Consider the following 8,188-nt stretch of genomic DNA (forward strand, 5'->3'; position numbering starts at 1 on the left):
GCTTTTATAATAATGATGTAGACCCTTTTAAAACACTTACTAACTAATGACCTTTATAACAATGAGGTATACCCTTTCTAAACATGTACTGCCTAGTGACTTTTATAATAATGATGTAGACCCTTTTAAAACACTTACTAACTAATGCCCTTTATAACAATGAGGTATAACCTTTCTAAACATGTACTGCCTAGTGACTTTTATAACAATGACGTATACCCGATGTAAACATTTACTGCCTAGTGACGTTTATTACAATGATGTAGACTTCTTTTAAAACATTTAGTGCCCAATGACCTTTATAACACTGATGTAGACCCGTTTAAAAACATTTACTGCCTAGTGACGTTTATAACAACGATGTAGACCCCTTTTAAAACATTTACTTCCTAGTGACATTTTTTTAAAAAAAAAAAGTAATTTCTGTCTTTATTTATTAAAACGAGTGAATTTAAGAAAATGATTCATATACATGCGGTGCAAATTTAAACCCAGGCAAAAACATTATAAGTACAAATCCATTCAAAGGGTTGTTGAACATGCACGTTTACTTGCATGTAACAAGACACATATAATAACACTTTATTTCTAGGTGAAACTAGAGAACCTTGTTAAACCGCAAACATCTCAAAACCAAAGTTTTCATTTGGATCTTATGAATTCTGGTCGTGAGGTGTTTTTTGTATATAATAGTATATTATACCAAAATCTTTAGTAAGGGAAATCAGATGTTAGCAACGCCTGGGCCAATGCAAATGACACGACCACGATTAATGCATTTGCTCTCCGATAAGCTCTCTCTAATGCTCAGGACACGGTTACTGCATCCGCTCTCCCATAAGTTATCACAATGTTTTGAAGCAATAAAACCAAAAAGTGGTCCAAAATTAAAATCAAATTCGCCTAGCTGTATTTCCTGCATCATAATCAAATAATTTTCATGCCTTTATTTGCATGGAAAGTGCGGAAAATGGGTGGCCATACTTTATCCAGGCCTATTATCTGTCTTTATTTACCAAAGAACTTGTGCATATCATTACTAATAGCCTTTGCTTGTCACATCATGAACTAAAGGGTCAAATTTGAAATCACAACGAGTTAAAAAGGACAGGAAATCCAATTAATCTTGGTTTCTTTAAACATTGTGAAATTTGTGTGTAAAAAAGAGAAAGATGGATAAGCCAATTAAAAAGAAGAAAAGAGGAAGAAAATGCAATATCATTACTCATTTCAGTGGCACGGGAAGACGATAATTAGAAATCCTGTGGAAAATGCATAGCTGTGTTTACACTACTTTCTCTACTCTCCGGGCAAAACGTAGACGATTTTTAAAACGGCCACATTTACATTAATTAAAACGATCCCATTTATGTTAATTAAAACGATCCCATTTATGTTAATTAAAAATAAGAAAGAACTACTTTATCTAATAAAAGGCTATTTTAGGCAACACGAAATTTAATAATAATAATAATAATAATAATAATAATAAAGGAAAGAACGGAAAAGGCTCTATACGTATGAACTGTTTAAAACTTTAAGATCAAATATATGATTGATGAATTAGCCATTACAATCAGAAATTTAAAGTGGAATATCATGTAGAAGCACTGTCAAAAACATAAATCGGAGTAGTATTTAAGTTCACCATAAACGCATAGTCAAACATGAGTGTAATGGTGCACAATTTTGGAGATAATTTCACATTACATTCTGTCGTGGTCAGCGTGACACGTAAAAATTAAGCTTGACGTATGGACTAAACTCGCAATAAACTGCTGACTGCAAGGGATGGGATCTACTCTCTTTGGAGCATAAATTAAATATTAATTAAGGTCACTTTGATAAATGTCCAACAGATATGTAATTGTAGCCTTAAGTGTAGTGAATGACAGGGATGAGACAAGCCAGAGCAACATTTTGGGAAACCTTGGGCCATTTGAAACATGTATCATAAAATTATATTTTCCAGAATAGTTATAAACAAAGGTGAATTAGAGAGGATTATTCCGACTTGATGACGGTGTTAAAATTTTGGCGGTTAGAGAAAGTAATCATCATTGGCTAAGTTAAACGATGGGGTGTGTTTTGCAGTCCAAGTTTTTCTGATGAAGGGGAAGTTGGCTCCGCGATCATAAAAAAGTACTCTTCTCGTTAACTAAATGGCCCATGGGGTAGGAGGTTTTGAAATGTGAGATACTCGAAACCAGAGGAAAGACAGATATTCACCTGACTAGTCAGCAAGAAATACTATGAACAAAGGATAAAAAAGCAAGTTAAAGTGGGCGATGAAATAACAGAGATGAATGAACATAATAACTAAAAAATAAGAAAATTAAAACTAATTATCTAAAACTGATGATTTGCCAACTTAATTGAATGACATCCAAATAACTGAAATAAATGTTTCCCAACGTTTTCATATTTTTCTTTACAATGAATCGATAAGCATGGATATGTGCTGAAACAATGAATCCCATCGCCTTATGCTGCCTAGTTCACACTGTACACGTGACCTGTGCATATAAACGCATCTTACATTTAATATTATGAAATTATCAATGTGTAAGTGCTTTTTGAGTGAGTTGAAACTAAATCAAAGCTACTTCTTTTGGCTACACTGCCAAAGAATTTCGACGACCATTATCTGATTTATTTTTACTAATCAATAGCTGACGTCTCTCGGTGTGTAGAGGCGTGACTAATTACAATTCCTCTCAGTTCGATGGTTTGTTCATTTAGTCATTCGTACACTCCCGTACTACATACTACTTATATTGTGTGCCTATGCAAATGATAGGAATATAACGTTAACCAGAACCCCAGTAAAGGTAATCAATACAAGTTGTAAAGAAGAGGATAGACAAATGCAAACCATCTTTATACATTAAATACTGTAAAAAATTCAATGTCTTTTAAATGAAAAACTTCATAAACAAATTTAGCTAGTAAATATATTGTTTTCTTATTTCTTATTACTAGACGCATGAATGGTTTGCTCCATAAGTACTTTTTAATCAACTTATTAAGTTGGTATATACTAGACACTAACATAATATGATATTTTTTATTCAATATCACGACTGTCATAAAGTATATATTATATTTCACTTCTATAGATACCATTGTTTATATATATATCCCAGTTTAAATTCAATAGATAATGTTGTATCCATATTTGCCAGTTTCAATTCGCAAATTATGAAAAGAAACAAACTTACTTATTTTATGGACACAAATATTTTTTAATATAATCTTCGGGGCAAGATTCAGATGAGATATGTTTATATAGCAACAATTTATCAGAATTTGCAATTGAATGTTTAAGGCTCATAGAAAAGAAAACATGTTACCTTTTGATTTTATTGGACTGAACTTGGAGAAGATCACACAATCTCAAAACATTCAAACTTAACCAAATCCAAACCTGTTTATACTGTCTTTTGTGACTGTAACCCAATGCACTTTATTATTTGATTAAATTTTAATAAATAAGTTTCTATATACACAACGCAATAAAATATTTACAGAATTTTTAATTGTAAGCCAATACTTAACTAATTAACTAACCGTACGTATTTCAATTAGATCATTTTACACTGACGTCAAAGGTAGATATGTTCACAATGAACAAAAGTTTAAACGACCTTCTTCATGCACGTTCAACAGCATCGTCAGCCGGATGAAAACCAATACCTCTGATACATAGTTCAAAACCGGGACAACATATATAGCAAAACAATACTAATATTCATTGTAATTTAGTAATAATGTTTCAAGTTATAAATATGCATATTCGCTGCCTTTCATCCAGTGCTTGGCGAGCTTTAGAGAAATTTCCATTGCTCGAGAAAACAAGACCAAAGGATATTAAAATTTTCAACCACATCACCAATACTCTTGGCTATATTCCATACTTCATCTTGCCTTAATGGACATCCTTTTCTAAAGACCCTAACTTAAGTGTTATTAAGGATAATATTTAGATTCCATTTAATTACAGCAATCGTGCAAAATACCCATGAGTTTTTGTAAACACTTAATGTTTTCTGAAAATAGAAATAAATTGTCAGCAAACAGAAACAAAAATAAAGACAACTGATCTCACTCTATACAGATATTTACGTATACTGTGCACATACTCACAAAGGCACTACGATCAATGTGAAACACGTCATTTAACTACATTGTACATACGAAAAACATCTAACATTGTCATTTACACCTCGTCTGAAAACTTCCGACCACAACCCATTCTTGTAAACACTATCAGATGCCTTTTTTAAAACCAACAAAAGCTACGTCAAACCTGGTACATTGACTTAAACATTTCATAACCAGACATTGCATAACAAAATAGGGTCCGTAATTCCCAATCCTTTCTTGAAACCATTTTCCTTATCCCATTGCAGAATTCTTTCATTTAAAAAAAATACTGGTAAATAATTTTGAAAAGCAACTTAACAGAGTAATTCGTATATATCTTATTCTGCTACAAGCATCACCAAACATAAAACATAGGTATAACTATCCTTCTCCCCCCTTGCGTATGGAAATGACCACTATCGATTACAATGAATATTTTACACATATAGATTCTAAATATCTCAAGTACGTTTTTGAAATATTCATTCAAAAACGAATAATAGCCATGATATTTCTAATTTTTAGACTTATTAATGCTTTTGTAATTTAATTTTTTCCTCTGTTATTCGTATAGCTTGTTTTTCAAAATCTACAATTTATTTAATAAATCATATTCTCATATATATATATATATATATATATATATATATATATATATATATATATATATATATATATATATATATATATATATAGTCACGGAATTGTATAAATGTATAAATCATTTTATTTGTTAAATACCTGTACTCGGGTTTCGTTTATTTGTACAACGATACTGGAGGGTGATTTATGTATATTGTACAAAAGATTTCGAAATAGTGAGTTTGGTTCATCCTATGTCGTGCGAAGTGCTTTCAATGGGAAGAACCGAATACTTCCAGCGCACAGACATGTAATGCGGCATTGTCTGTGTATCAATGCCTCACCGTAAGACTAAATTTAGGACATTACGGAACGTCTTGTCAGTGAGCGGTCTACTTTAAGGACTTGCACATCTTCAGCTGTCGAGGTATGTGACTTATTAATTTATTGTGTATAAGTTATAACTATTGTACTACAATGCTTATTTTTCATGTTTGCTATGTAGCTTCGGTAGTATAATGCAAATATTTTATATTCTTGTTTGTGACTTACCAAGGGATTTATATTAGCAATATACAGCTGCATTTTTAAGAAACCTTAGGATTCTTGTTGGGCACAGTTAGGTTTACAGGTTTACTTCTGAACCTGTTTGTTGTTTTGTAATTATTGTGTTGATAATGTAATCTGTATAACGTACTGTATATAACGTGATTACGTTTTATCGTATGTGCCGGTGTCATGCACAGTACACGGTGTTAACTGTATTTTCAGCTGACCAGAGTGACCCGAGTGGCCGGAGCGATCCGAGTTATCAGAGTGATCGGAGACGACGTGGTACCAGCTGCATAGCTAACCATAGAAGTCGACCATAGCAGCTGTGAAGCTGAACCATAGCAGCCGTAGAGCTGAACAAACAGTGTTGCTGGTCGAGTAGCAGGTGATCGGGCGTTGCTGACCGATATTGGTGGGCGCTGACTGCTTGATTGACTAACTTGGAAGACTAACGGCCTGATTGGCCAGTGTGACTGGTAGCCAAGTGTGCTGGTGACGGGGTGTGTAACTCCATACGTGTAATCTTTTAGCCGTGGGCTAATTTTTGGGGTTTGTAAAACCCAGTTTGGTTTGGGGACTGTAAAGATAATTTTTATATATGTCCCTTTTGTTTACATAATTTCACTATTTAAGTGAATACATTTTACTATATGAGTAAAATACTACATTTGTTTTATTATTTGAGTAAAATACATCAGTCTTTTCGTTGTGAAATCACTATCAATCGTTCACCCCTTTTAAGGTCACTAATTGGTCCAATATTTGTAAAATATATATATATATATATATATATATATATATATATATATATATATATATATATATATATATATATATATATATATATATATATATATATATATATATATATATATATATATGTATATATATATATATTACCAAATCATTCGTTTCCTCAATTGAAAAGGAATTTTTTCATTGCTTAAAGTACTATATTATTGGAAATATTCAGTAGAAATTACATTGTTGTTTTTCTTAATTAAATTCCAACAGTTCTTGCGATTAGAAATGTTCATAACATGTAACGCGTGTGATAATTTCATTTTGTATGGTAACTTTGCCTTTCTTAAACATTTCATATATTGCCGATTTATTGGGATTCTTTACATATTTGTATTCCATTTCCTTTTAAGGGTGTTTTTAGGTCATGTACTTCCATTGCTACGTTTCCTTTGACCCTGTATTGTCTTATTGTGCTGATGTGTCGTAAAACCCAAACGCATCATCAACATATTTTTTTATAAATTTCTTTTCTTTTCAAACACTTGTAAAATATCCGTTTCTCTCAAAATTGTCCTATATATTGATAAGTTATTCACATAATGTTTACATTCATAAGTAAACCATACTTTATTTTATTTGGTCATATACTCGATAAAATAAATACTACCGTTTTCTTGATCATAGCACTACTCAGAATAGAGTTTTTAAGGACCGTTTAAAATATCCATAAACTCTCTCTTAGCCCTCGCAGAAATGCAACAGCATGCTGTGGATCCAGTATAAATAGATTCAGCATTCCATCATGGTAAGAAAATCGCTACATTTCAAAGCAAACTCTACTGGCGAATGATCAGAAAGAATTGCAATATCGCGGACATAAACATCGTAAAGTAATATAGCAGTACTATTAAAAATAAACTACAACCACAGCTTTAGTGCTAGAGACAGGATCGTCGTAACTGCTTAATGTTCATTCGGCAGTTGCCAAGGTAACTCGCTGATTAATATGTTGACAAGATGGTTCTGTTGATTTACGTGGAGATATGAGTCGCTAAAGATGGGAATGAAACAAGGAAATATCAAACAAAATCGGTTCTTCGGCTAGAACTATTCCCCAACAAGTACATCTCTGGACTATTAGCTGAGGTTTGGTCGTCTCTATGACTACAATGTATCGCACAGTAAATACATCTCTGGAATATCAGCTGAGGTTTGTAAGTCCTAAATTTATTGTGTGACTAGAATATCCCAAAGAAAATTATTTCTATGGCGTATTTGGGTTCGAAGTCCTACATTAAATGAAATATGATCTAAAATATATGGTTTGGTGTTTTAAGTATCGAACCATACATTAATGACAAAAGAAAGAGTAACCCTACTGTAATAGTGGAATAAGTATACTCATATGTTATACATCTTTAGATGCATTGATTACATTGCAGATTGAAGCGCTTTGGCATTGATTACATCGCAGATTGAAGCGACTTGGCATTGATTACATCGCAGATGCAAGCGCATTGGCATTGATTGGCATTGATTACATCGCAGATTCAAGCGACCTTGCATTGAGTACATCGCAGAATCAAGCGACTTGGCATTGCTGACATCACAGATTCAAGCGCCTTGGCATTGATTACATCGCAGATGCAAGCGCCTTGGCATTGGTTACATCGCAGATTCAAGCGCCTTGGCGTTGATTACATCGCAGATTCAAGCGCCTTGGCATTTATTACATCGCAGATTCAAGCGCATTGGCACACAAAAGAACAAAATCAATCTTTCTTAGCACAAAGAGATGCACTAATTTACCTCGTTGGATTACCGTTACCAACTGACCTATTTTTGGATTATAGTTACCAACTGCCATCTCTGTTGATTATAGTTATGAAATGACGTATGTGGGTTATGGTTACCACCCGAGCTCTCTGTTGATTATAGTTACCAACTGACCTCTCTCTTTATTATAATTTTCTTCTTTGTGAATTTTTATTATGCCTATACAATTTAGCTGTGAATTATATGCTTTGAAATATGAGTTTATGTCAGTTACTGGAAAATTATGTGACAATTACGTGGCCATTTTCAATAGGTATATATATATATATATATATATATATATATATATATATATATATATATATATATATATATATAACACGAAAAA

The 8,188-nt window shown here is 32.5% G+C and overlaps 1 pseudogene; it reads left to right on the forward strand.

The window, feature by feature from the left end:
• Positions 1–252: 252 nt before the first annotated feature.
• Positions 253–317, forward strand: LOC149796391 (small nucleolar RNA SNORD36; annotated as a pseudogene).
• The last annotated feature ends 7,871 nt before the right edge of the window (positions 318–8,188 follow it).

The sequence above is a fragment of the Sinohyriopsis cumingii genome, chromosome 6 (assembly GCF_028554795.1).
Source record: "Sinohyriopsis cumingii isolate HCF-2022 chromosome 6, ASM2855479v2, whole genome shotgun sequence".
NCBI lineage: Eukaryota > Metazoa > Mollusca > Bivalvia > Unionida > Unionidae > Sinohyriopsis > Sinohyriopsis cumingii.